This window comes from Triturus cristatus, chromosome 4_1 (assembly GCF_964204655.1).
Source record: "Triturus cristatus chromosome 4_1, aTriCri1.1, whole genome shotgun sequence".
NCBI lineage: Eukaryota > Metazoa > Chordata > Amphibia > Caudata > Salamandridae > Triturus > Triturus cristatus.
In genome coordinates this window covers 140,211,652-140,239,145 of record NC_140585.1, presented here as the reverse complement: position 1 = coordinate 140,239,145, position 27,494 = coordinate 140,211,652, and the positions used below count along the sequence as shown (strand labels likewise).

At 40.7% G+C, this 27,494-nt stretch overlaps 16 non-coding genes across 16 annotated transcripts; all 16 read left to right on the top strand.

The window, feature by feature from the left end:
- Positions 1-474: 474 nt before the first annotated feature.
- TRNAC-GCA (transfer RNA cysteine (anticodon GCA)) lies at positions 475-546 on the top strand. Its single transcript has one exon. It is a non-coding gene; the product is annotated as a tRNA-Cys (tRNA).
- A 996-nt stretch (positions 547-1,542) lies between these two features.
- TRNAC-GCA (transfer RNA cysteine (anticodon GCA)) lies at positions 1,543-1,615 on the top strand. Its single transcript has one exon. It is a non-coding gene; the product is annotated as a tRNA-Cys (tRNA).
- A 999-nt stretch (positions 1,616-2,614) lies between these two features.
- On the top strand, positions 2,615-2,686 carry TRNAC-GCA (transfer RNA cysteine (anticodon GCA)). The gene has a single exon. It is a non-coding gene; the product is annotated as a tRNA-Cys (tRNA).
- Positions 2,687-7,602: 4,916 nt separating this feature from the next.
- TRNAC-GCA (transfer RNA cysteine (anticodon GCA)) lies at positions 7,603-7,674 on the top strand. Its single transcript has one exon. It is a non-coding gene; the product is annotated as a tRNA-Cys (tRNA).
- Positions 7,675-8,682: 1,008 nt separating this feature from the next.
- TRNAC-GCA (transfer RNA cysteine (anticodon GCA)) lies at positions 8,683-8,754 on the top strand. The gene has a single exon. It is a non-coding gene; the product is annotated as a tRNA-Cys (tRNA).
- A 2,683-nt stretch (positions 8,755-11,437) lies between these two features.
- Positions 11,438-11,509, top strand: TRNAC-GCA (transfer RNA cysteine (anticodon GCA)). The gene has a single exon. It is a non-coding gene; the product is annotated as a tRNA-Cys (tRNA).
- Positions 11,510-12,280: 771 nt separating this feature from the next.
- TRNAC-GCA (transfer RNA cysteine (anticodon GCA)) lies at positions 12,281-12,352 on the top strand. Its single transcript has one exon. It is a non-coding gene; the product is annotated as a tRNA-Cys (tRNA).
- A 2,077-nt stretch (positions 12,353-14,429) lies between these two features.
- On the top strand, positions 14,430-14,501 carry TRNAC-GCA (transfer RNA cysteine (anticodon GCA)). Its single transcript has one exon. It is a non-coding gene; the product is annotated as a tRNA-Cys (tRNA).
- A 997-nt stretch (positions 14,502-15,498) lies between these two features.
- TRNAR-GCG (transfer RNA arginine (anticodon GCG)) lies at positions 15,499-15,570 on the top strand. The gene has a single exon. It is a non-coding gene; the product is annotated as a tRNA-Arg (tRNA).
- Positions 15,571-17,645: 2,075 nt separating this feature from the next.
- TRNAC-GCA (transfer RNA cysteine (anticodon GCA)) lies at positions 17,646-17,717 on the top strand. The gene has a single exon. It is a non-coding gene; the product is annotated as a tRNA-Cys (tRNA).
- Positions 17,718-18,723: 1,006 nt separating this feature from the next.
- TRNAC-GCA (transfer RNA cysteine (anticodon GCA)) lies at positions 18,724-18,795 on the top strand. Its single transcript has one exon. It is a non-coding gene; the product is annotated as a tRNA-Cys (tRNA).
- Positions 18,796-19,792: 997 nt separating this feature from the next.
- TRNAR-GCG (transfer RNA arginine (anticodon GCG)) lies at positions 19,793-19,864 on the top strand. The gene has a single exon. It is a non-coding gene; the product is annotated as a tRNA-Arg (tRNA).
- A 2,075-nt stretch (positions 19,865-21,939) lies between these two features.
- On the top strand, positions 21,940-22,011 carry TRNAC-GCA (transfer RNA cysteine (anticodon GCA)). The gene has a single exon. It is a non-coding gene; the product is annotated as a tRNA-Cys (tRNA).
- Positions 22,012-23,017: 1,006 nt separating this feature from the next.
- Positions 23,018-23,089, top strand: TRNAC-GCA (transfer RNA cysteine (anticodon GCA)). The gene has a single exon. It is a non-coding gene; the product is annotated as a tRNA-Cys (tRNA).
- Positions 23,090-24,086: 997 nt separating this feature from the next.
- TRNAR-GCG (transfer RNA arginine (anticodon GCG)) lies at positions 24,087-24,158 on the top strand. The gene has a single exon. It is a non-coding gene; the product is annotated as a tRNA-Arg (tRNA).
- Positions 24,159-26,233: 2,075 nt separating this feature from the next.
- TRNAC-GCA (transfer RNA cysteine (anticodon GCA)) lies at positions 26,234-26,305 on the top strand. The gene has a single exon. It is a non-coding gene; the product is annotated as a tRNA-Cys (tRNA).
- Positions 26,306-27,494: the final 1,189 nt, after the last annotated feature.

Here is a 27,494-nt window from a genome sequence, read left to right as displayed (position 1 = left end):
ACCAGGCCATTTGCGAACACAAAATAGCTTTTTCTGATGTATTAAATCGAAGGTACATGAAAGGGGTGTTTGGTTGTACCTTCAAATACCAAATTGTAGTGGTATGCAGAAATTTTTTTTCACCGTAATTTGGCCCAAAACAATCATACTTCACCACCATATCAGTGATTGTGGTAATCAATCCACAAAGATAAGTAGTCTCGTAAAAACCTCTTCCCCTTTGAGAATGTTTCAAAACAAACATTTTAATTACAGATATTGGTCCTATGGACCACTGCCTATTCAAATAAAATAACAATTAAACGTATACATTTTGTTTTTTAAATGATCCTGTTTTCCTTTAATTAAAAATATTAAGAACTACTTCTCCTTTTCCACAGTTTCAAGCTCGTACTTTGTGGCCCAACAGAGCTTGAGCCTCTCACTCTTTCATGATGTACTGATATATTGTCATTCTGATCTTTGAAAACAGTTGGGGATATAGCTCAGTGGTAGAGCATTTGACTGCAGATCAAGTGGTCCCTGGTTCAAATCCGGGTGTCCTCTAAACCTATTTTGGTTCTGGCGTTTGTAGCTGGGATCTTTCATAAAGTCCCTTTGGATCACCATTGACAGAGTCAGTGTTCAGCTGGATCTTATACTTTATTAGCATTACAGTGTCACTGCTCAAAACCTGGGAGTAAATGCATTTTTACACAGGGCGTGGGAACTTACTGAAACATCATTGATTCATTTTGGAATCCGGCTCTTCCTTTCACAGCTTCAAGCAAAGAGAATGACTATGAAAACAATTGAAAACTTTGTTATACAGTTTGGTGCTTCCTTGTAGCGCACTAAAGAAATGGCATAGTATACTCGGCAGCGCTGCAGTCAATCTATTTCTCATTTAACCTGTGTCCTCAGTCTTACATATATTCCTCCTCTCCTCTGTGCATACAAAATATGTGTTTGCTTAAAGCACTTCATTCTTGTGCAACGTAGAAACTATTTAATTTCTCCTTAAAACCTCTGCCTACGTGCAAAATGTATGAACCCTCGTTGCAGATGAAAAAAGGCTGGCTCGAAGACTCAGGCCATTTTCGAACACAAAATGGCCTTTTCTGATATATTAAATTGATGGTACTTGAAAGAGACGTTTGGGTGTACCTTCCAAATACCAAATTGCAGTGGTATGTAGAAATGTTTTTCGTCCATCATTTGGCCCAAAACAATCATACTTCACCACCATCTCGGTGATTGTGGTAACCAATCCGCGAAAGGATAAGGCGTCCCGTAAAAACCTCTTCCCCTTTGAGAATGTTTCAAAACAAGCATTTTATGTACAGGCATTGGTCCTATGGACCACTGCCTGTTCAAATAAAATAACAATGAAACATATAAATATTTATTTTAAACGATCCCGTTTTCCTTCAATAAATAATATTAAGAACTACTTCTCCTGTTCCAGAGTTTCAAGCTTGTACTTTCCGGCCCAACTGGGCATGATGCTCACACTCTTTCATGAGGTACTGATATATTTTCATTCCGACTCTCGCAAACAGGTGGGGATATAGCTCAGTGGTAGAGCATTTGACTGCAGATCAAAAGGTCCCTGGTTCAAATCCAGGTGTCCCATTAGCCAGTTTTGGTTCTTGTGTTTGTAGCTGGGACTTTTCATAAAACCCCTTTGGATCATCATTGACAGAGTCAGTGTTCGCTTGGATCTTACACTTTAATAGCATTACAATGTCACTGCTCAAAACCTGAGAGTAAATGCATTTTTATACAGGGCTCGGTATTCCGTATGGGAAATGTCTGAAAAAGCATTGATTTATTTTGGAATCTGGCTCTTCCTTTCACAGCACCAAACAAAGGGAATGGACTATGAAAGCAATTGACAACTTTGTTTTACAGTTTGGTGCTTCCTTTGATCGCACTACGGAAATTGCATAGAAAAGTGGGCAGCAATGCAGTCAGTCTATTCCTCATTTAATCTGTGTCCTCAGTCTTACTTGTATTCCACCTCTTCTCTGTGCATACAAAGTATGTGTTTGTTTGAAGTACTTCATTTTTGTGCAATGCATAATCTATTTACTTTCTACTAAAAAACGCTGCCCACGTACAAGATGTACGAACCCTAGTCTCAGGTGCAAGCAGGCTGGTCTGAGAAACCAGGCCATTTGCGAACACAAAATAGCTTTTTCTGATGTATTAAATCGAAGGTACATGAAAGGGGTGTTTGGTTGTACCTTCAAATACCAAATTGTAGTGGTATGCAGAAATGTTTTTTCACCGTAATTTGGCCCAAAACAATCATACTTCACCACCATATCAGTGATTGTGGCAATCAATCCACAAAGATAAGTAGTCTCGTAAAAACCTCTTCCCCTTTGAGAATGTTTTAAAAAAAACATTTTAATTACAGATATTGGTCACTGCCTATTCAAATAAAATAACAATTAAACATATACATTTTGTTTTTTAAATGGTCTTGTTTTCCTTTAATTAATAATATTAAGAACTACTTCTCCTTTTCCACAGTTTCAAGCTCGTACTTTGCGGCCCAACTGAGCTTGAGCCTCTCACTCTTTCATGATGTACTGATATATTGTCATTCTGATCTTTGAAAAAAGTTGGGGATATAGCTCAGTGGTAGAGCATTTGACTGCAGATCAAGAGGTCCCTGGTTCAAATCCAGGTGTCCCCTTAGCCTGTTTTGGTTCTTGTGTTTGTAGCTGGGACTTTTCATAAAACCCCTTAGGATCATCATTGACAGAGTCAGTGTTCGCTTGGATCTTACACTTTAATAGCATTACAATGTCACTGCTCAAAACCTGAGAGTAAATGCATTTTTATACAGGGCTCGGTATTCCGTATGGGAAATGTCTGAAAAAGCATTGATTTATTTTGGAATCTGGCTCTTCCTTTCAGAGCACCAAACAAAGGGAATGGACTATGAAAGCAATTGACAACTTTGATTTACAGTTTGGTGCTTCCTTCGATCGCACTACAGAAATTGCATAGAAAAGTGGGCAGCAATGCAGTCAATCTATTCCTCATTTAACCTGTGTCCTCAGTCTTACATGTATTCCACCTCTTCTCTGTGCATACAAAGAATGTGTTTGTTTGAAGCACTTCATTTTTGTGCAATGCATAATCTATTTACTTTCTACCAAAAAACGCTGCCCACGTACAAGATGTACGAACCCTAGTTGCAGGTGCAAGCAGGCTGGTCTGAGAAACCAGGCCATTTGCGAACACAAAATAGCTTTTTCTGATGTATTAAATCGAAGGTACATGAAAGGGGTGTTTGGTTGTACCTTCAAATACCAAATTGTAGTCGTATGCAGAAATGTTTTTTCACCGTACTTTGGCCCAAAACAATCATACTTCACCACCATATCAGTGATTGTGGTAATCAATCCACAAAGATAAGTAGTCTCGTAAAAACCTCTTCCCCTTTGAGAATGTTTCAAAAAAAACATTTTAATTACAGATATTGGTCCTATGGACCACTGCCTATTCAAATAAAATAACAATTAAACATATACATTTAGTTTTTTAAATGATCCTGGTTTCCTTTAATTAATAATATTAAGAACAACTTCTCCTTTTCCACAGTTTCAAGCTCGTACTTTGCGGCCCAACTGAGCATGAGCCTCTCACTCTTTCATGATGTACTGATATATTGTCATTCTGATCACTGAAAACAGTTGGGGATATAGCTCACTGGTGGAGCATTTGACTGCAGATCAAGAGGTCCCTGGTTCAAATCCGGGTGTCCCCTAAACCTATTTTGGTTCTGGTGTTTGTAGCTGGGATCTTTCATAAAGTCCCTTTGGATCACCATTGACAGAGTCAGTGTTCAGTTGGATCTTATACTTTATTAGCATTACAGTGTCACTGCTCAAAACCTGGGAATAAATGCATTTTTACACAGGGCGTGGGAACTTTCTGAAACATCATTAATTTATTTTGGAATCCGGCTCTTCCTTTCACAGCTTCAAACAAAGAGAATGACTATGAAAACAATTGAAAACTTTGTTATACAGTTTGGTGCTTCCTTGTAGCGCACTAAAGTAATGGCATAGTATACTCGGCAGCGCTGCAGTCAATCTATTTCTCATTTAACCTGTGTCCTCAGTCTTACATATATTCCTCCTCTCCTCTGTGCATACAAAGTATGTGTTTGTTTAAAGCACTTCATTCTTGTGCAATGTAGAAACTATTTAATTTCTCCTTAAAACCTCTGCCTACGTGCAAAATGTATGAACCCTCGTTGCAGATGAAAAAAAGGCTGGCTCGAAGACTCAGGCCATTTTCGAACACAAAATGGCCTTTTCTGATATATTAAATTGATGGTACTTGAAAGGGACGTTTGGGTGTATGTTGGACTTGGCCCTTCTGGCAGGTTCACCCCTGAACTTTTTTGCTTTTTATTGGTGACTTGGTGTGGTGATTTTTGGTTTCTGCGCACTTTCCCTGTGTCCCAGGGTAAAGTGCGTGCGCACTCTGAGTGCATGTGGTGAGATAGGCCTGCCCTCCCATAGGAATGCATGGGGAATGTATGTGTCCCTAGTAGTTCCTGATGCGTGGGGTGTGCAGGCCCGAGTTTGGTATGTGCGTACTCGTGTGATTGAATGCTGCGCGATGATGTGTGCGGCGTGCATGTACCTAGTGTGGAAGTGCCACTTCTAGAAGTGGGCACTTCGGTGTGCAGTGTGAAATGTGTGCCTTGTCGCGTGATTGGCTGGTTGAGGTCATGTGACGGGCTAGGGATTCCCCAGAGTCAGGATGAGTCACCCAGTGGTGAATGGGGAGATCAGCAGCTAGATGGGTGGGAGGAGTACACCTGGGTCCTGAATAGGGCAGGGTTTTCCCCACACAATGCTGGCTCTGCCCCCTGTGGTGCGACTGACGACCCTAGCCCTGCCAGTGAATAGAGTGAGGGGCTGAGCACATCAAGGGTGCTCCCCAACCAGCTGCGACTGGTTTTCCCCCTCACCCTGAATACAGAACAAAGGGTTTTACTGTATAAAAATGGGCCTGTGTCCCCACAGAAACGGTTCTCTGCCAGGATCTTACCTGAGGGGGGCTGCTGCTGCTGCTGGACCAGAGGACCGCCACTTGGATTACCTCCCTGCCTGGAGGCCCAGTGAGCTGGCTCTGGGTCCAGCCTTGCCCCCCACCCCTGCCCTGCTGCATGCAGGGAAGAACTTTGCTTGGATCCTACTTAAAGCGCTGGGAGCGCTTTATTGTTCCCCTAAAGCACCGGGAAGTGCTTTTCTTTCCCTCATAGCGCTGGGAGCGCTTGATGTGTGTCCCTGAGCGCCTGGGAGCGCTTTCATTGGCTTCATAGCGCTAGGAGCGCTTTATTTTTGAAAGCCGGTGCCCACCCGGCGTTTGCCCCGTCTGAGCTGACCTTAAAGTCCCCTGGCAGGTGCCCACCTTGCCAGGGACATCGCCGTGGTCGTTGGCGGGTGCCCACCCCGCTTCCTTCAGTATTTATACAACGGGTGCCTACCCCACGTTATTGCCACCTTAGCAGGAGCCCACCCCGCATTTTGGTTGCCGAAATCACCGCCGCAGCCAGGCTCCCAGGAAGTCAGGCGGCCCGTGTTGGGACGTGGGCGGAGCTTAACCAGGAAGCGGACGGGAGCCTACCCTGCGCTCCTGGGATCCTCGCGAGAAGAGAAGCGGACGTGCGGCGGCTTCCCCTGCAGGGCTCCCGCGAGTGGTGAGAGCCCTGCAAGGTCCAGCGGAGCAGCACGCCAAGGAGAGAAGCGGAGAGCCTCCCGCCGTCACCAGAGACATCAGTGCAGCCTCCGATTCAGCCGGTGAGTGGGGCTCTTGCCAGGAGGGTGCGCGAAGCAGCCTGAGTGGTTGCTGAGCGCTGGCGCGCCCCAACGTGCAGGGACCTTGTTATGGAGAGCCTCGCCCGGCTCTTCAGCGTGGGGGGACTCCGCGCATATGCTAAGGGTGCCGGTATCTGTCCTTGAGCCCCGAGAAGGCTCCAACGTACGGGGGCATTGTGTGCTCGAGAGCGCTGGTGCGTTGCAACGTCTGGCCCCATCATTTGTCTCGAGCCCACGAGGCTCCAACGCAGAGGGCATATTTATGTTCAGAGTCCAGAGGGACTCCAACGGCAGCGCATTGTTTGTGTAGAGCGCAGTGCACGCTCCAATGCATACGGGGGCATTTCTTTGGCGATTGAGTGGCCCCAGATGGCAGCGGGCCACTCCCACCTTGCCCCACAATATTGATCAGAGCCTGCGAGGCTCAGGGGGCCACAAGTGTTTTCTTAGGGTCCAGGAGAGGCTCCAACCCCTGCCATATTTATTTAGGAAGGCACAGTGGTGCCCCAGCATCTCTCCAGTTGCCCAGCACTTAGTGGGCAACTGCTACGTGTAGGTTGTGCTTTGTGCGCCTTGGTTTGCGCAGTCTGCGCAGGCGCACCCTGACTCTGCTGGACACAGGGCGCCCTTGCCCCTTCAAGGTCAGTTGGCCTAGGGACTGCCCCAGATAGTGGCTGATGTGAGTTCTTGCGCTATTGTTCCTTTCCTGCACCTCTGAATGTGTATTTATGCGTCATGTGCCTTGTTCTACACCGCTGAATGTAGTTTATGCATCATGTGTTTATGTGCTGAGACCCCTACAGGTATTGTAATACTTAGGTTGTTGTTTTCTCCCTAGTACAGGTGGTACTAGTGAGGTCCTGGTTCCCTGCGCGATATTGTCCTAAGGTCGTTAGGGTTGCGTAGGTGGTGCTTACCTGATACCAGTAGTTACTGGTTGTGTGCTACATTTGCTATTTTGTACTACAGTATTATTCCTAAGTTCTAAGAGTGCTAATTTCGGACAGTGGTCCATGTGGCCCTGTCCCCTGTACATATAATCCCTTGTAAATTCTGCCCGTGCCTGTTGGCACATTGTAAAGTGTGTGTTTTTATCTGATGTGTTGTGTATAATACAAAGGCTATTTTTATAGAATACCTTGTGTAGAGTTTCCTTTGTGGTGGGCCTTGGGTGTTGTTGCTGGGTGCGCACGCAAACGCTTTACACATCGCCTCAGGGATAAGCCTGACTGCTCGTGCCAAGCTACCAAGGGGGTGAGCAGGGGTTATCTTTGGCGTGTAACTCCCCAGCCCTGACTAGAGTGGTGGTTTCTGCCTGGCTTTGGCGCAAGCCTCAGCCAACCAGAAATCCCATTTCTAACAGTGTACCTTCCAAATACCAAATTGCAGTGATATGAAGAAATGTTTTTCGTCCATCATTTGGCCCAAAACAATCATACTTCACCACCATCTCGGTGATTGTGGTAACCAATCCGCGAAAGGATAAGGCGTCCCGTAAAAACCTCTTCCCCTTTGAGAATGTTTCAAAGCAAGTATTTTATGTACAGGCATTGCTCCTGTGGACCACTGCCTGTTCAAATAAAATAACAATGAAACATATAAATATTTTTTTTAAACGATCCCGTTTTCCTTCAATAAATAATATTAAGAACTACTTCTCCTGTTCCACAGTTTCAAGCTTGTACTTTCCGGCCCAACTGAGCATGATGCTCACACTCTTTCATGAGGTACTACTGATATATTTTCATTCCGACTCTCACAAACAGGTGGGGATATAGCTCAGTGGTAGAGCATTTGACTGCAGATCAAGAGGTCCCTGGTTCAAATCCAGGTGTCCCCTTATCCTGTTTTGGTTCTTGTGTTTGTAGCTGGGACTTTTCATAAAACCCCTTTGGATCATCATTGACAGAGTCAGTGTTAGCTTGGATCTTACACTTTAACAGCATTACAATGTCACCGCTCAAAACCTGAGAGTAAATGCATTTTTATACAGGGCTCGGTATTCTGTATGGGAAATGTCTGAAAAAGCATTGATTTATTTTGGAATCTGACTCTTCCTTTCACAGCACCAAACAAAGGGAATGGACTATGAAAGCAATTGACAACTTTGTTTTACAGTTTGGTGCTTCCTTTGATCGCACTACAGAAATGGCATAGAAAAGTGGGCAGAAATGCAGTCAATCTATTCCTCATTTAACCTGTGTCCTCAGTCTTACATGTATTCCACCTCTTCTCTGTGCATACAAAGTATGTGTTTGTTTGAAGCACTTCATTTTTGTGCAATGCATAATCTATTTACTTTCTACTAAAAAACGCTGCCCACGTACAAGATGTACTAACCCTAGTCTCAGGTGCAAGCAGGCTGGTCTGAGAAACCAGGCCATTTGCGAACACAAAACAGCTTTTTCTGATGTATTAAATCGAAGGTACATGAAAGGGGTGTTTGGTTGTACCTTCAAATACCAAATTGTGGTGGTATACAGAAATGTTTTTTCACCGTAATTTGGCCTAAAACAATCATACTTCACCACCATATCAGTGATTGTGGTAATCAATCCACAAAGAAAGGTAGTCTCGTAAAAACCTCTTCCCCTTTGAGAATGTTTCAAAACAAACATTTCAATTACAGATATTGGTCCTATGGACCACTGCCTATTCAAATAAAATAACAATTAAACATATACATTTTGTTTTTTAAATGATCCTGTTTTCCTTTAATTAATAATATTAAGAACTACTTCTCCTTTTCCACAGTTTCAAGCTCGTACTTTGTGGCCCAACTGAGCTTGAGTCGCTCACTCTTTCATGATGTACTGATATATTGTCATTCTGAACTTTGAAAACAGTTGGGGATATAGCTCAGTGGTAGAGCATTTGACTGCAGATCAAGAGGTCCCTGGTTCAAATCCGGGTGTCCCCTAAACCTATTTTGGTTCTGGTGTTTGTAGCTGGGATCTTTCATAAAGTCCCTTTGGATCACCATTGACAGAGTCAGTGTTCAGTTGGATCTTATACTTTATTAGCATTACAGAGTCACTGCTCAAAACCTGGGAATAAATGCATTTTTACACAGGGCGTGGGAACTTTCTGAAACATCATTGATTTATTTTGGAATCCGGCTCTTCATTTCACAGCTTCAAACAAAGAGAATGACTATGAAAACAATTGAAAAGTTTGTTATACAGTTTGGTGCTTCCTTGTAGCGCACTAAAGAAATGGCATAGTATACTCGGCAGCACTGCAGTCAATCTATTTCTCATTTAACCTGTGTCCTCAGTCTTACATATATTCCTCCTCTCCTCTGTGCATACAAAATATGTGTTTGTTTAAAGCACTTCATTCTTGTGCAACGTAGAAACTATTTAATTACTCCTTAAAACCTCTGCCTACGTGCAAAATGTATGAACCCTCGTTGCAGATGAAAAAAGGCTGGCTCGAAGACTCAGGCCATTTTTGAACACAAAATGGCCTTTTCTGATATATTAAATTGATGGTACTTGAAAGGGACGTTTGGGTGTACCTTCCAAATACCAAATTGCAGTGGTATGTAGAAATGTTTATCGTCCATCATTTGGCCCAAAACAATCATACTTCACCACCATCTCGGTGATTGTGGTAACTAATCCGCGAAAGGATAAGGCGTCCCGTAAAAACCTCTTCCCCTTTGAGAATGTTTCAAAACAAGCATTTTATGAACAGTCATTGGTCCTATGGACCACTGCCTGTTCAAATAAAATAACAATGAAACATGTAAATAATTTTTTTAAACGATCCCGTTTTCCTTCAATAAATAATATTAGGAACTACTTCTCCTGTTCCACAGTTTCAAGCTTGTACTTTCCGGCCCAACTGAGCATGATGCTCACAGTTTTTCATTAGGTACTGATATATTTTCATTCCGACTCTCACAAACAGGTGGGGATATAGCGCAGTGGTAGAGCATTTGACTGCAGATCAAGAGGTCCCTGGTTCAAATCCAGGTGTCCCCTTAGCCTGTTTTGGTTCTTGTGTTTGTAGCTGGGACTTTTCATAAAACCCCTTTGGATCATCATTGACAGAGTCAGTGTTCGCTTGGATCTTACACTTTAATAGCATTACAATGTCACTGCTCAAAACCTGAGAGTAAATGCATTTTTATACAGGGCTCGGTATTCCGTATGGGAAATTTCTGAAACAGCATTGATTTATTTTGGAATCTGGCTCTTCCTTTCACAGCACCAAAGAAAGGGAATGACTATGAAAACAATTGAAAACTTTGTTATACAGTTTGGTGCTTCCTTGTAGCACAATAAAGAAATGGCATAGTATACTCGGCAGCGCTGCAGTCAATCTATTTCTCATTTAACCTGTGTCCTCAGTCTTACATATATTCCTCCTCTCCTCTGTGCATACAAAATATGTGTTTGTTTAAAGCACTTCATTCTTGTGCAACGTAGAAACTATTTAATTTCTCCTTAAAACCTCTGCCTACGTGCAAAATGTATGAACCCTCGTTGCAGATGAAAAAAGGCTGGCTCGAAGACTCAGGCCATTTTCGAACACAAAATGGCCTTTTCTGATATATTAAATTGATGGTACTTGAAAGGGACGTTTGGGTGTACCTTCCAAATACCAAATTGCAGTGGTATGTAGAAATGTTTATCGTCCATCATTTGGCCCAAAACAATCACACTTCACCACCATCTCAGTGATTGTGGTAACCAATCCGCGAAAGGATAAGGCGTCCCGTAAAAACCTCTTCCCCTTGATATATGGCGTGGGAGCCACATGTGTTCCTTCCAGGAGCTTCAGCCCCGCTTCTCGCTGCAGCCTTCTCAATTTTATCGCTACCTTCAATTGCGCCATGCGGTCCGGACCCACGTCCCTCTTGACTCTAGATTGCCTTCCCATAGCCCGCCTGAAGCCCAGGTGATGTTAGGGTGTCTGGGGAAGGGGGGCATATCCCGCATTTACAAATCCCTGATTAACAATACCCCGGTAGACTGGAGCGGACTAAAACAGCGATGGGAGGCCTGGGTGGGACCCCTAGATGACGCGGACTGGAGGGACGCCCTTATGGCCCCTCGGTCGCTGCCCACGTACAAGATGTACGAACCCTAGTCTCAGGTGCAAGCAGGCTGGTCTGAGAAACCAGGCCATTTGCGAACACAAAACAGCTTTTTCTGATGTATTAAATCGAAGGTACATGAAAGGGGTGTTTGGTTGTACCTTCAAATACCAAATTGTGGTGGTATACAAAAATGTTTTTTCACCGTAATTTGGCCCAAAACAATCATACTTCACCACCATATCAGTGATTGTGGTAATCAATCCACAAAGATAGGTAGTCTCGTAAAAACCTCTTCCCCTTTGAGAATGTTTCAAAACAAACATTTCAATTACAGATATTGGTCCTATGGACCACTGCCTATTCAAATAAAATAACAATTAAACATATACATTTTGTTTTTTATATGATCCTGTTTTCCTTTAATTAATAATATTAAGAACTACTTCTCCTTTTCCACAGTTTCAAGCTCGTACTTTGTGGCCCAACTGAGCTTGAGTTGCTCACTCTTTCATGATGTACTGATATATTGTCATTCTGATCTTAGAAAACAGTTGGGGATATAGCTCAGTGGTAGAGCATTTGACTGCAGATCAAGAGGTCCCTGGTTCAAATCCGGGTGTCCCCTAAACCTATTTTGGTTCTGGTGTTTGTAGCTGGTTTCTTTCATAAAGTCCCTTTGGATCACCATTGACAGAGTCAGTGTTCAGTTGGATCTTATACTTTATTAGCATTACAGTGTCACTGCTCAAAACCTGGGAATAAATGCATTTTTACACAGGGCGTGGGAACTTTCTGAAACATCATTGATTTATTTTGTAATCCGGCTCTTCCTTTCACAGCTTCAAGCAAAGAGAATGACTATGAAAACAATGCTGCCCACGTACAAGATGTACGAACCCTAGTCTCAGGTGCAAACAGGCTGGTCTGAGAAACCAAGCCATTTGCGAACACAAAACAGGTTTTTCTGATGTATTAAATCGAAGGTACATGAAAGGTGTGTTTGGTTGTACCTTCAAATACCAAATTGTAGTGGTATGCAGAAATGTTTTTTCACCGTAATTTGGCCCAAAACAATCATACTTCACCACCATATCAGTGATTGTGGCAATCAATCCACAAAGATAAGAAGTCTCGTAAAAACCTCTTCCCCTTTGAGAATGTTTTAAAAAAAACATTTTAATTACAGATATTGGTCACTGCCTATTCAAATAAAATAACAATTAAACATATACATTTTGTTTTTTAAATGGTCTTGTTTTCCTTTAATTAATAATATTAAGAACTACTTCTCCTTTTCCACAGTTTCAAGCTCGTACTTTGCGGCCCAACTGAGCTTGAGCCTCTCACTCTTTCATGATGTACTGATATATTGTCATTCTGATCTTTGAATACAGTTGGGGATATAGCTCAGTGGTAGAGCATTTGACTGCAGATCAAGAGGTCCCTGGTTCAAATCCGGGTGTCCCCTAAGCCTATTTTGGTTCTGGTGTTTGTAGCTGGGATCTTTCATAAAGTCCCTTTGGATCACCATTGACAGAGTCAGTGTTCAGTTGGATCTTATACTTTATTAGCATTACAGTGTCACTGCTCAAAACCTGGGAATAAATGCATTTTTACACAGGGCGTGGGAACTTTCTGAAACATCATTGATTTATTTTGGAATCCGGCTCTTCATTGCACAGCTTCAAACAAAGAGAATGACTATGAAAACAATTGAAAACTTTGTTATACAGTTTGGTGCTTCCTTGTAGAGCACTAAAGAAATGGCATAGTATAGTCGGCAGCGCTGCAGTCAATCTATTTCTCATTTAACCTGTGTCCTCAGTCTTACATATATTCCTCCTCTCCTCTGTGCATACAAAATATGTGTTTGTTTAAAGCACTTCATTCTTGTGCAACGTAGAAGCTATTTAATTTCTCCTTAAAACCTCTGCCTACGTGCAAAATGTATGAACCCTCGTTGCAGATGAAAAAAGGCTGGCTCGAAGACTCAGGCCATTTTCGAACACAAAATGGCCTTTTCTGATATATTAAATTGATGGTACTTGAAAGGGACGTTTGGGTGTACCTTCCAAATACCAAATTGCAGTGGTATGTAGAAATGTTTTTCGTCCATCATTTGGCCCAAAACAATCATACTTCACCACCATCTCGGTGATTGTGGTAACCAATCCGCGAAAGGATAGGGCGTCCCGTAAAAACCTCTTCCCCTTTGAGAATGTTTCAAAACAAGCATTTTATGTACAGGCATTGGTCCTATGGACCACTGCCTGTTCAAATAAAATAACAATGAAACATATAAATATTTTTTTTAAACGAACCCGTTTTCCTTCAATAGATAATATTAAGAACTACTTCTCCGGTTCCACAGTTTCAAGCTTATACTTTCCGGCCCAACTGAGCATGATGCTCACACTCTTTCATGAGGTACTGATATATTTTCATTCCGACTCTCACACACAGGTGGGGATATAGCTCAGTGGTAGAGCATTTCACTGCAGATCAAGAGGTCCCTGGTTCAAATCCAGGTGTTCCCTTAGCCTGTTTTGGTTCTTGTGTTTGTAGCTGGGACTTTCCATAAAACCCCTTTGGATCATCATTGACAGAGTCAGTGTTCGCTTGGATCTTACACTTTAATAGCATTACAATGTCACTGCTCAAAACCTGAGAGTAAATGCATTTTTATACAGGGCTCGGTATTCCGTATGGGAAATGTCTGAAAAAGCATTGATTTATTTTGGAATCTGGCTCTTCCTTTCACAGCACCAAACAAAGGGAATGGACTATGAAAGCAATTGACAACTTTGTTTTACAGTTTGGTGCTTCCTTTGATCGCACTACAGAAATTGCATAGAAAAGTGGGCAGCAATGCAGTCAATCTATTCCTCATTTAACCTGTGACCTCAGTCTTACATGTATTCCACCTCTTCTCTGTGCATACAAAGTATGTGTTTGTTTGAAGCACTTCATTTTTGTGCAATTCATAATCTATTTACTTTCTACTAAAAAACGCTGCCCACGTACAAGATGTACGAACCGTAGTCTCAGGTGCAAGCAGGCTGGTCTGAGAAACCAGGCCATTTGCGAACACAAAATAGCTTTTTCTGATGTATTAAATCGAAGGTAGATGAAAGGGGTGTTTGGTTGTACCTTCAAATACCAAATTGTAGTGGTATGGAGAAATGTTTTTTCACCGTAATTTGGCCAAAAACAATCATACTTCACCACCATATCAGTGATTGTGGTAATCAATCCACAAAGATAAGTAGTCTCGTAAAAACCTCTTCCCCTTTGAGAATGTTTCAAAACAAACATTTTAATTACAGATATTGGTCCTATGGACCACTGCCTATTCAAATAAAATAACAATTAAACGTATACATTTTGTTTTTAAATTGATCCTGTTTTCCTTTAGTTAAAAATATTAAGAACTACTTCTCCTTTTCCACAGTTTCAAGCTCGTACTTTGCGGCCCAACTGAGCATGAGCCTCTCACTCTTTCATGATGTACTGATATATTGTCATTCTGATCTTTGAAAACAGTTGGGGATATAGCTCAGTGGTAGAGCATTTGACTGCAGATCAAGAGGTCCCTGGTTCAAATCCGGGTGTCCCCTAAACCTATTTTGGTTCTGGTGTTTGTAGCTGGCATCTTTCATAAAGTCCCTTTGGATCACCATTGACAGAGTCAGTGTTCAGTTGGATCTTATACTTTATTAGCATTACAGTGTCACTGCTCAAAACCTGGGAATAAATGCATTTTTACACAGGGCGTGGGAACTTTCTGAAACATCATTGATTTATTTTGGAATCCGGCTCTTCATTTCACAGCTTCAAACAAAGAGAATGACTATGAAAACAATTGAAAACTTTGTTATACAGTTTGGTGCTTCCTTGTAGCGCACTAAAGAAATGGCATAGTATAGTCGGCAGCGCTGCAGTCAATCTATTTCTCATTTAACCTGTGTCCTCAGTCTTACATATATTCCTCCTCTCCTCTGTGCATACAAAATATGTGTTTGTTTAAAGCACTTCATTCTTGTGCAACGTAGAAACTATTTAATTTCTCCTTAAAACCTCTGCCTACGTGCAAAATGTATGAACCCTCCTTGCAGATGAAAAAAGGCTGGCTCGAAGACTCAGGCCATTTTCGAACACAAAATGGCCTTTTCTGATATATTAAATTGATGGTACTTGAAAGGGACGTTTGGGTGTACCTTCCAAATACCAAATTGCAGTGGTATGTAGAAATGTTTTTCGTCCATCATTTGGCCCAAAACAATCATACTTCACCACCATATCGGTGATTGTGGTAACCAATCCGCGAAAGGATAAGGCGTCCCGTAAAAACCTCTTCCCCTTTGAGAATGTTTCAAAACAAGCATTTTATGTACAGGCATTGGTCCTATGGACCACTGCCTGTTCAAATAAAATAACAATGAAACATATAAATATTTTTTTTAAACGATCCCGTTTTCCTTCAATAAATAATATTAAGAACTACTTCTCCTGTTCCACAGTTTCAAGCTTGTACTTTCCGGCCCAACTGAGCATGATGCTCACACTCTTTCATGAGGTACTGATATATTTTCATTCCGACTCTTACAAACAGGTGGGGACATAGCTCAGTGGTAGAGCATTTGACTGCGGATCAAGAGGTCCCTGGTTCAAATCCAGGTGTCCCCTTAGCCTGTTTTGGTTCTTGTGTTTGTAGCTGGGACTTTTCATAAAACCCCTTTGGATCATCATTGACAGAGTCAGTGTTCACTTGGATCTTACACTTTAATAGCATTACAATGTCACTGCTCAAAACCTGAGAGTAAATGCATTTTTATACAGGGCTCGGTATTCCGTATGGGAAATTTCTGAAAGCATTGATTTATTTTGGAACCTGGCTCTTCCTTTCACAGCACCAAACAAAGGGAATGGACTATGAAAGCAATTGACAACTTTGTTTTACAGTTTGGTGCTTCCTTTGATCGCACTACAGAAATTGCATAGAAAAGTGGGCAGCAATGCAGTCAATCTATTCCTCATTTAACCTGTGTCCTCAGTCTTACATGTATTCCACCTCTTCGCTGTGCATACAAAGTATGTGTTTGTTTGAAGCACTTCATTTTTGTGCAATGCATAATCTATTTACTTTCTACTAAAAAACGCTGCCCACGTACAAGATGTACGAACCCTAGTCTCAGGTGCAAGCAGGCTGGTCTGAGAAACCAGGCCATTTGCGAACACAAAACAGCTTTTTCTGATGTATTAAATCGAAGGTAGATGAAAGGGGTGTTTGGTTGTACCTTCAAATACCAAATTGTAGTGGTATGCAGAAATGTTTTTTCACCGTAATTTGGCCCAAAACAATCATACTTCACCACCATATCAGTGATTGTGGTAATCAATCCACAAAGATAAGTAGTCTCGTAAAAACCTCTTCCCCTTTGAGAATGTTTCAAAACAAACATTTTAATTACAGATATTGATCCTATGGACCACTGCCTATTCAAATAAAATAACAATTAAACATATACATTTTGTTTTTCAAATGATCCTGCTTTCCTTTAATTAATAATATTAAGAACTACTTCTCCTTTTCCACTGTTTCAAGCTCGTACTTTGTGGCCCAACTGAGCTTGAGCCTCTCACGCTTTCATGATGTACTGATATATTGTCATTCTGATCTTTAAATGCATTTGGGGATATAGCTCAGTGGTAGAGCATTTAACTGCAGATTAAGAGGTCTCTTGTTCAAATCCGGGTGTCCCCTAAACCTATTTTGGTTCTGGTGTTTGTAGCTGGGATCTTTCATAAAGTCCCTTTGGATCACCATTGACAGAGTCAGTGTTCAGTTGGATCTTATACTTTATTAGCATTACAGTGTCACTGCTCAAAACCTGGGAATAAATGCATTTTTACACAGGGCGTGGGAACTTTCTGAAACATCATTGATTTATTTTGGAATCCGGCTCTTCCTTTCACAGCTTCAAGCAAAGAGAATGACTATGAAAACAATTGAAAACTTTGTTATACAGTTTGGTGCTTTCTTGTAGCGCACTAAAGAAATGGCATAGTATACTCGGCAGCGCTGCAGTCAATCTATTTCTCATTTAACCTGTGTCCTCAGTCTTACATATATTCCTCCTCTCCTCTGTGCATACAAAATATGTGTTTGTTTAAAGCACTTCATTCTTGTGCAACGTAGAAACTATTTAATTTCTCCTTAAAACCTCTGCCCACCTGCAAAATGTATGAACCCTCGTTGCAGATGAAAAAAGGCTGGCTCGAAGACTCAGGCCATTTTCGAACACAAAATGGCCTTTTCTGATATATTAAATTGATGGTACTTGAAAGGGACGTTTGGGTGTACCTTCCAAATACCAAATTGCAGTGGTATGTAGAAATGTTTTTCGTCCATCATTTGGCCCAAAACAATCATACTTCACCACCATCTCGGTGATTGTGGTAACCAATCCGCGAAAGGATAAGGCGTCCCGTAAAAATCTCTTCCCCTTTGAGAATGTTTCAAAACAAGCATTTTATGTACAGGCATTGGTCCTATGGACCACTGCCTGTTCAAATAAAATAACAATGAAACATATAAATATTTTTTTTAAACGATCCCGTTTTCCTTTAATAAATAATATTAAGAACTACTTCTCCTGTTCCACAGTTTCAAGCTTGTACTTTCCGGCCCAACTGAGCATGATGCTCACACTCTTTCATGAGGTACTGATATATTTTCATTCCGACTCTCACAAACAGGTGGGGACATAGCTCAGTGGTAGAGCATTTGACTGCAGATCAAGAGGTCCCTGGTTCAAATCCAGGTGTCCCCTTAGCCTGTTTTGGTTCTTGTGTTTGTAGCTGGGACTTTTCATAAAACCCCTTTGGATCATCATTGACAGAGTCAGTGTTCACTTGGATCTTACGCTTTAATAGCATTACAATGTCACTGCTCAAAACCTGAGAGTAAATGCATTTTTATACAGGGCTCGGTATTCCGTATGGGAAATTTCTGAAAGCATTGATTTATTTTGGAATCTGGCTCTTCCTTTCACAGCACCAAACAAAGGGAATGGACTATGAAAGCAATTGACAACTTTGTTTTACAGTTTGGTGCTTCCTTTGATCGCACTACAGAAATTGCATAGAAAAGTGGGCAGCAATGCAGTCAATCTATTCCTCATTTAAGCTGTGTCCTCAGTCTTACATGTATTCCACCTCTTCTCTGTGCATACAAAGTATGTGTTTGTTTGAAGCACTTCATTTTTGTGCAATGCATAATCTATTTACTTTCTACTAAAAAACGCTGCCCACGTACAAGATGTACGAACCCTAGTCTCAGGTGCAAGCAGGCTGGTCTGAGAAACCAGGCCATTTGCGAACACAAAACAGCTTTTTCTGATGTATTAAATCGAAGGTAGATGAAAGGGGTGTTTGGTTGTACCTTCAAATACCAAATTGTAGTGGTATGCAGAAATGTTTTTTCACCGTAATTTGGCCCAAAACAATCATACTTCACCACCATATCAGTGATTGTGGTAATCAATCCACAAAGATAAGTAGTCTCGTAAAAACCTCTTCCCCTTTGAGAATGTTTCAAAACAAACATTTTAATTACAGATATTGGTCCTATGGACCACTGCCTATTCAAATAAAATAACAATTAAACATATACATTTTGTTTTTTAAATGATCCTGCTTTCCTTTAATTAATAATATTAAGAACTACTTCTCCTTTTCCACAGTTTCAAGCTCGTACTTTGTGGCCCAACTGAGCTTGAGCCTCTCACGCTTTCATGATGTACTGATATATTGTCATTCTGATCTTAGGAAACAGTTGGGGATATAGCTCAGTGGTAGAGCATTTGACTGCAGATCAAGAGGTCCCTGGTTCAAATCCGGGTGTCCCCTAAACCTATTTTGGTTCTGGTGTTTGTAGCTGGGATCTTTCATAAAGTCCCTTTGGATCACCATTGACAGAGTCAGTGTTCAGTTGGATCTTATACTTTATTAGCATTACAGTGTCACTGCTCAAAACCTGGGAATAAATGCATTTTTACAAAGGGCGTGGGAACTTTCTGAAACATCATTGATTTATTTTGGAATCCGGCTCTTCCTTTCACAGCTTCAAGCAAAGAGAATGACTATGAAAACAATTGAAAACTTTGTTATACAGTTTGGTGCTTCCTTGTAGCGCACTAAAGAAATGGCATAGTATACTCGGCAGCGCTGCAGTCAATCTATTTCTCATTTAACCTGTGTCCTCAGTCTTACATATATTCCTCCTCTCCTCTGTGCATACAAAATATGTGTTTGTTTAAAGCACTTCATTCTTGTGCAACGTAGAAACTATTTAATTTCTCCTTAAAACCTCTGCCTACGTGCAAAATGTATGAACCCTCCTTGCAGATGAAAAAAGGCTGGCTCGAAGACTCAGGCCATTTTCGAACACAAAATGGCCTTTTCTGATATATTAAATTGATGGTACTTGAAAGGGACGTTTGGGTGTACCTTCCAAATACCAAATTGCAGTGGTATGTAGAAATGTTTTTCGTCCATCATTTGGCCCAAAACAATCATACTTCACCACCATATCGGTGATTGTGGTAACCAATCCGCGAAAGGATAAGGCGTCCCGTAAAAACCTCTTCCCCTTTGAGAATGTTTCAAAACAAGCATTTTATGTACAGGCATTGGTCCTATGGACCACTGCCTGTTCAAATAAAATAACAATGAAACATATAAATATTTTTTTTAAACGATCCCGTTTTCCTTCAATAAATAATATTAAGAACTACTTCTCCTGTTCCACAGTTTCAAGCTTGTACTTTCCGGCCCAACTGAGCATGATGCTCACACTCTTTCATGAGGTACTGATATATTTTCATTCCGACTCTTACAAACAGGTGGGGACATAGCTCAGTGGTAGAGCATTTGACTGCGGATCAAGAGGTCCCTGGTTCAAATCCAGGTGTCCCCTTAGCCTGTTTTGGTTCTTGTGTTTGTAGCTGGGACTTTTCATAAAACCCCTTTGGATCATCATTGACAGAGTCAGTGTTCACTTGGATCTTACACTTTAATAGCATTACAATGTCACTGCTCAAAACCTGAGAGTAAATGCATTTTTATACAGGGCTCGGTATTCCGTATGGGAAATTTCTGAAAGCATTGATTTATTTTGGAATCTGGCTCTTCCTTTCACAGCACCAAACAAAGGGAATGGACTATGAAAGCAATTGACAACTTTGTTTTACAGTTTGGTGCTTCCTTTGATCGCACTACAGAAATTGCATAGAAAAGTGGGCAGCAATGCAGTCAATCTATTCCTCATTTAACCTGTGTCCTCAGTCTTACATGTATTCCACCTCTTCGCTGTGCATACAAAGTATGTGTTTGTTTGAAGCACTTCATTTTTGTGCAATGCATAATCTATTTACTTTCTACTAAAAAACGCTGCCCACGTACAAGATGTACGAACCCTAGTCTCAGGTGCAAGCAGGCTGGTCTGAGAAACCAGGCCATTTGCGAACACAAAACAGCTTTTTCTGATGTATTAAATCGAAGGTAGATGAAAGGGGTGTTTGGTTGTACCTTCAAATACCAAATTGTAGTGGTATGCAGAAATGTTTTTTCACCGTAATTTGGCCCAAAACAATCATACTTCACCACCATATCAGTGATTGTGGTAATCAATCCACAAAGATAAGTAGTCTCGTAAAAACCTCTTCCCCTTTGAGAATGTTTCAAAACAAACATTTTAATTACAGATATTGATCCTATGGACCACTGCCTATTCAAATAAAATAACAATTAAACATATACATTTTGTTTTTCAAATGATCCTGCTTTCCTTTAATTAATAATATTAAGAACTACTTCTCCTTTTCCACAGTTTCAAGCTCGTACTTTGTGGCCCAACTGAGCTTGAGCCTCTCACGCTTTCATGATGTACTGATATATTGTCATTCTGATCTTTAAATACATTTGGGGATATAGCTCAGTGGTAGAGCATTTGACTGCAGATTAAGAGGTCTCTTGTTCAAATCCGGGCGTCCCCTAAACCTATTTTGGTTCTGGTGTTTGTAGCTGGGATCTTTCATAAAGTCCCTTTGGATCACCATTGACAGAGTCAGTGTTCAGTTGGATCTTATACTTTATTAGCATTACAGTGTCACTGCTCAAAACCTGGGAATAAATGCATTTTTACACAGGGCGTGGGAACTTTCTGAAACATCATTGATTTATTTTGGAATCCGGCTCTTCCTTTCACAGCTTCAAGCAAAGAGAATGACTATGAAAACAATTGAAAACTTTGTTATACAGTTTGGTGCTTTCTTGTAGCGCACTAAAGAAATGGCATAGTATACTCGGCAGCGCTGCAGTCAATCTATTTCTCATTTAACCTGTGTCCTCAGTCTTACATATATTCCTCCTCTCCTCTGTGCATACAAAATATGTGTTTGTTTAAAGCACTTCATTCTTGTGCAACGTAGAAACTATTTAATTTCTCCTTAAAACCTCTGCCCACCTGCAAAATGTATGAACCCTCGTTGCAGATGAAAAAAGGCTGGCTCGAAGACTCAGGCCATTTTCGAACACAAAATGGCCTTTTCTGATATATTAAATTGATGGTACTTGAAAGGGACGTTTGGGTGTACCTTCCAAATACCAAATTGCAGTGGTATGTAGAAATGTTTTTCGTCCATCATTTGGCCCAAAACAATCATACTTCACCACCATCTCGGTGATTGTGGTAACCAATCCGCGAAAGGATAAGGCGTCCCGTAAAAACCTCTTCCCCTTTGAGAATGTTTCAAAACAAGCATTTTATGTACAGGCATTGGTCCTATGGACCACTGCCTGTTCAAATAAAATAACAATGAAACATATAAATATTTTTTTTAAACGATCCCGTTTTCCTTTAATAAATAATATTAAGAACTACTTCTCCTGTTCCACAGTTTCAAGCTTGTACTTTCCGGCCCAACTGAGCATGATGCTCACACTCTTTCATGAGGTACTGATATATTTTCATTCCGACTCTCACAAACAGGTGGGGATATAGCTCAGTGGTAGAGCATTTGACTGCAGATCAAGAGGTCCCTGGTTCAAATCCAGGTGTCCCCTTAGCCTGTTTTGGTTCTTGTGTTTGTAGCTGGGACTTTTCATAAAACCCCTTTGGATCATCATTGACAGAGTCAGTGTTCACTTGGATCTTACGCTTTAATAGCATTACAATGTCACTGCTCAAAACCTGAGAGTAAATGCATTTTTATACAGGGCTCGGTATTCCGTATGGGAAATTTCTGAAAGCATTGATTTATTTTGGAATCTGGCTCTTCCTTTCACAGCACCAAACAAAGGGAATGGACTATGAAAGCAATTGACAACTTTGTTTTACAGTTTGGTGCTTCCTTTGATCGCACTACAGAAATTGCATAGAAAAGTGGGCAGCAATGCAGTCAATCTATTCCTCATTTAAGCTGTGTCCTCAGTCTTACATGTATTCCACCTCTTCTCTGTGCATACAAAGTATGTGTTTGTTTGAAGCACTTCATTTTTGTGCAATGCATAATCTATTTACTTTCTACTAAAAAACGCTGCCCACGTACAAGATGTACGAACCCTAGTCTCAGGTGCAAGCAGGCTGGTCTGAGAAACCAGGCCATTTGCGAACACAAAACAGCTTTTTCTGATGTATTAAATCGAAGGTAGATGAAAGGGGTGTTTGGTTGTACCTTCAAATACCAAATTGTAGTGGTATGCAGAAATGTTTTTTCACCGTAATTTGGCCCAAAACAATCATACTTCACCACCATATCAGTGATTGTGGTAATCAATCCACAAAGATAAGTAGTCTCGTAAAAACCTCTTCCCCTTTGAGAATGTTTCAAAACAAACATTTTAATTACAGATATTGGTCCTATGGACCACTGCCTATTCAAATAAAATAACAATTAAACATATACATTTTGTTTTTTAAATGATCCTGCTTTCCTTTAATTAATAATATTAAGAACTACTTCTCCTTTTCCACAGTTTCAAGCTCGTACTTTGTGGCCCAACTGAGCTTGAGCCTCTCACGCTTTCATGATGTACTGATATATTGTCATTCTGATCTTAGGAAACAGTTGGGGATATAGCTCAGTGGTAGAGCATTTGACTGCAGATCAAGAGGTCCCTGGTTCATATCCGGGTGTCCCCTAAACCTATTTTGGTTCTGGTGTTTGTAGCTGGGATCTTTCATAAAGTCCCTTTGGATCACCATTGACAGAGTCAGTGTTCAGTTGGATCTTATACTTTATTAGCATTACAGTGTCACTGCTCAAAACCTGGGAATAAATGCATTTTTACAAAGGGCGTGGGAACTTTCTGAAACATCATTGATTTATTTTGGAATCCGGCTCTTCCTTTCACAGCTTCAAGCAAAGAGAATGACTATGAAAACAATTGAAAACTTTGTTATACAGTTTGGTGCTTCCTTGTAGCGCACTAAAGAAATGGCATAGTATACTCGGCAGCGCTGCAGTCAATCTATTTCTCATTTAACCTGTGTCCTCAGTCTTACATATATTCCTCCTCTCCTCTGTGCATACAAAATATGTGTTTGTTTAAAGCACTTCATTCTTGTGCAACGTAGAAACTATTTAATTTCTCCTTAAAACCTCTGCCTACGTGCAAAATGTATGAACCCTCCTTGCAGATGAAAAAAGGCTGGCTCGAAGACTCAGGCCATTTTCGAACACAAAATGGCCTTTTCTGATATATTAAATTGATGGTACTTGAAAGGGACGTTTGGGTGTACCTTCCAAATACCAAATTGCAGTGGTATGTAGAAATGTTTTTCGTCCATCATTTGGCCCAAAACAATCATACTTCACCACCATCTCGGTGATTGTGGTAACCAATCCGCGAAAGGATAAGGCGTCCCGTAAAAACCTCTTCCCCTTTGAGAATGTTTCAAAACAAGCATTTTATGTACAGGCATTGGTCCTATGGACCACTGCCTGTTCAAATAAAATAACAATGAAACATATAAATATTTTTTTTAAACGATCCCGTTTTCCTTCAATAAATAATATTAAGAACTACTTCTCCTGTTCCACAGTTTCAAGCTTGTACTTTCCGGCCCAACTGAGCATGATGCTCACACTCTTTCATGAGGTACTGATATATTTTCATTCCGACTCTTACAAACAGGTGGGGACATAGCTCAGTGGTAGAGCATTTGACTGCGGATCAAGAGGTCCCTGGTTCAAATCCAGGTGTCCCCTTAGCCTGTTTTGGTTCTTGTGTTTGTAGCTGGGACTTTTCATAAAACCCCTTTGGATCATCATTGACAGAGTCAGTGTTCACTTGGATCTTACACTTTAATAGCATTACAATGTCACTGCTCAAAACCTGAGAGTAAATGCATTTTTATACAGGGCTCGGTATTCCGTATGGGAAATTTCTGAAAGCATTGATTTATTTTGGAATCTGGCTCTTCCTTTCACAGCACCAAACAAAGGGAATGGACTATGAAAGCAATTGACAACTTTGTTTTACAGTTTGGTGCTTCCTTTGATCGCACTACAGAAATTGCATAGAAAAGTGGGCAGCAATGCAGTCAATCTATTCCTCATTTAACCTGTGTCCTCAGTCTTACATGTATTCCACCTCTTCGCTGTGCATACAAAGTATGTGTTTGTTTGAAGCACTTCATTTTTGTGCAATGCATAATCTATTTACTTTCTACTAAAAAACGCTGCCCACGTACAAGATGTACGAACCCTAGTCTCAGGTGCAAGCAGGCTGGTCTGAGAAACCAGGCCATTTGCGAACACAAAACAGCTTTTTCTGATGTATTAAATCGAAGGTAGATGAAAGGGGTGTTTGGTTGTACCTTCAAATACCAAATTGTAGTGGTATGCAGAAATGTTTTTTCACCGTAATTTGGCCCAAAACAATCATACTTCACCACCATATCAGTGATTGTGGTAATCAATCCACAAAGATAAGTAGTCTCGTAAAAACCTCTTCCCCTTTGAGAATGTTTCAAAACAAACATTTTAATTACAGATATTGATCCTATGGACCACTGCCTATTCAAATAAAATAACAATTAAACATATACATTTTGTTTTTCAAATGATCCTGCTTTCCTTTAATTAATAATATTAAGAACTACTTCTCCTTTTCCACAGTTTCAAGCTCGTACTTTGTGGCCCAACTGAGCTTGAGCCTCTCACGCTTTCATGATGTACTGATATATTGTCATTCTGATCTTTAAATACATTTGGGGATATAGCTCAGTGGTAGAGCATTTGACTGCAGATTAAGAGGTCTGTTGTTCAAATCCGGGTGTCCCTTAAACCTATTTTGGTTCTGGTGTTTGTAGCTGGGATCTTTCATAAAGTCCCTTTGGATCACCATTGACAGAGTCAGTGTTCAGTTGGATCTTATACTTTATTAGCATTACAGTGTCACTGCTCAAAACCTGGGAATAAATGCATTTTTACACAGGGCGTGGGAACTTTCTGAAACATCATTGATTTATTTTGGAATCCGGCTCTTCCTTTCACAGCTTCAAGCAAAGAGAATGACTATGAAAACAATTGAAAACTTTGTTATACAGTTTGGTGCTTTCTTGTAGCGCACTAAAGAAATGGCATAGTATACTCGGCAGCGCTGCAGTCAATCTATTTCTCATTTAACCTGTGTCCTCAGTCTTACATATATTCCTCCTCTCCTCTGTGCATACAAAATATGTGTTTGTTTAAAGCACTTCATTCTTGTGCAACGTAGAAACTATTTAATTTCTCCTTAAAACCTCTGCCCACCTGCAAAATGTATGAACCCTCGTTGCAGATGAAAAAAGGCTGGCTCGAAGACTCAGGCCATTTTCGAACACAAAATGGCCTTTTCTGATATATTAAATTGATGGTACTTGAAAGGGACGTTTGGGTGTACCTTCCAAATACCAAATTGCAGTGGTATGTAGAAATGTTTTTCGTCCATCATTTGGCCCAAAACAATCATACTTCACCACCATCTCGGTGATTGTGGTAACCAATCCGCGAAAGGATAAGGCGTCCCGTAAAAATCTCTTCCCCTTTGAGAATGTTTCAAAACAAGCATTTTATGTACAGGCATTGGTCCTATGGACCACTGCCTGTTCAAATAAAATAACAATGAAACATATAAATATTTTTTTTAAACGATCCCGTTTTCCTTTAATAAATAATATTAAGAACTACTTCTCCTGTTCCACAGTTTCAAGCTTGTACTTTCCGGCCCAACTGAGCATGATGCTCACACTCTTTCATGAGGTACTGATATATTTTCATTCGGACTTTCACAAACAGTTGGGGACATAGCTCACTGGTAGAGCATTTGACTGCAGATCAAGAGGTCCCTGGTTCAAATCCAGGTGTCCCCTTAGCCTGTTTTGGTTCTTGTGTTTGTAGCTGGGACTTTTCATAAAACCCCTTTGGATTATCATTGACAGAGTCAGTGTTCGCTTGGATCTTACACTTTAATAGCATTACAATGTCACTGCTCAAAACCTGAGAGTAAATGCATTTTTATAAAGGGCGCGGTATTCCGTATGGGAAATGTCTGAAAAAGCATTGATTTATTTTGGAATCTGGCTCTTCCTTTCACAGCACCAAACAAAGGGAATGGACTATGAAAGCAATTGACAACTTTGTTTTACAGTTTGGTGCTTCCTTCGATCGCACTACAGAAATTGCATAGAAAAGTGGGCAGAAATGCAGTCAATCTATTCCTCATTTAACCTGTGTCCTCAGACTTACATGTATTCCACCTCTTCTCTGTGCATACAAAGTATGTGTTTGTTTGAAGCACTTCATTTTTGTGCAATGCATAATCTATTTACTTTCTACAAAAAAAACGCTGCCCACGTACAAGATGTACGAACCCTAGCTGCAGGTGCAAGCAGGCTGGTCTGAGAAACCAGGCCATTTGCGAACACAAAATAGCTTTTTCTGATGTATTAAATCGAAGGTACATGAAAGGGGTGTTTGGTTGTACCTTCAAATACCAAATTGTAGTGGTATGCAGAAATGTTTTTTCACCGTAATGTGGCCCAAAACAATCATACTTCACCACCATATCAGTGATTGTGGTAATCAATCCACAAAGATAAGTAGTCTCGTAAAAACCTCTTCCCCTTTGAGAATGTTTCAAAACAAACATTTTAATTACAGATATTGGTCCTATGGACCACTGCCTATTCAAATAAAATAACAATTAAACATATACATTTTGTTTTTTAAATGATCCTGCTTTCCTTTAATTAATAATATTAAGAACTACTTCTCCTTTTCCACAGTTTCAAGCTCGTACTTTGTTGCCCAGCTGAGCTTGAGCCTCTCACTCTTTCATGATGTACTGATATATTGTCATTCTGATATTTGAAAACAGTTGGGGATATAGCTCAGTGGTAGAGCAATTGACTGCAGATCAAGAGGTCCCTGGTTCAAATCCGGTTGTCCCCTAGACCTATTTTGGTTCTAGTGTTTGTAGCTGGGATCTTTCATAAAGTCCCTTTGGATCACCATTGACAGAGTCAGTGTTCAGTTGGATCTTATACTTTATTAGCATTA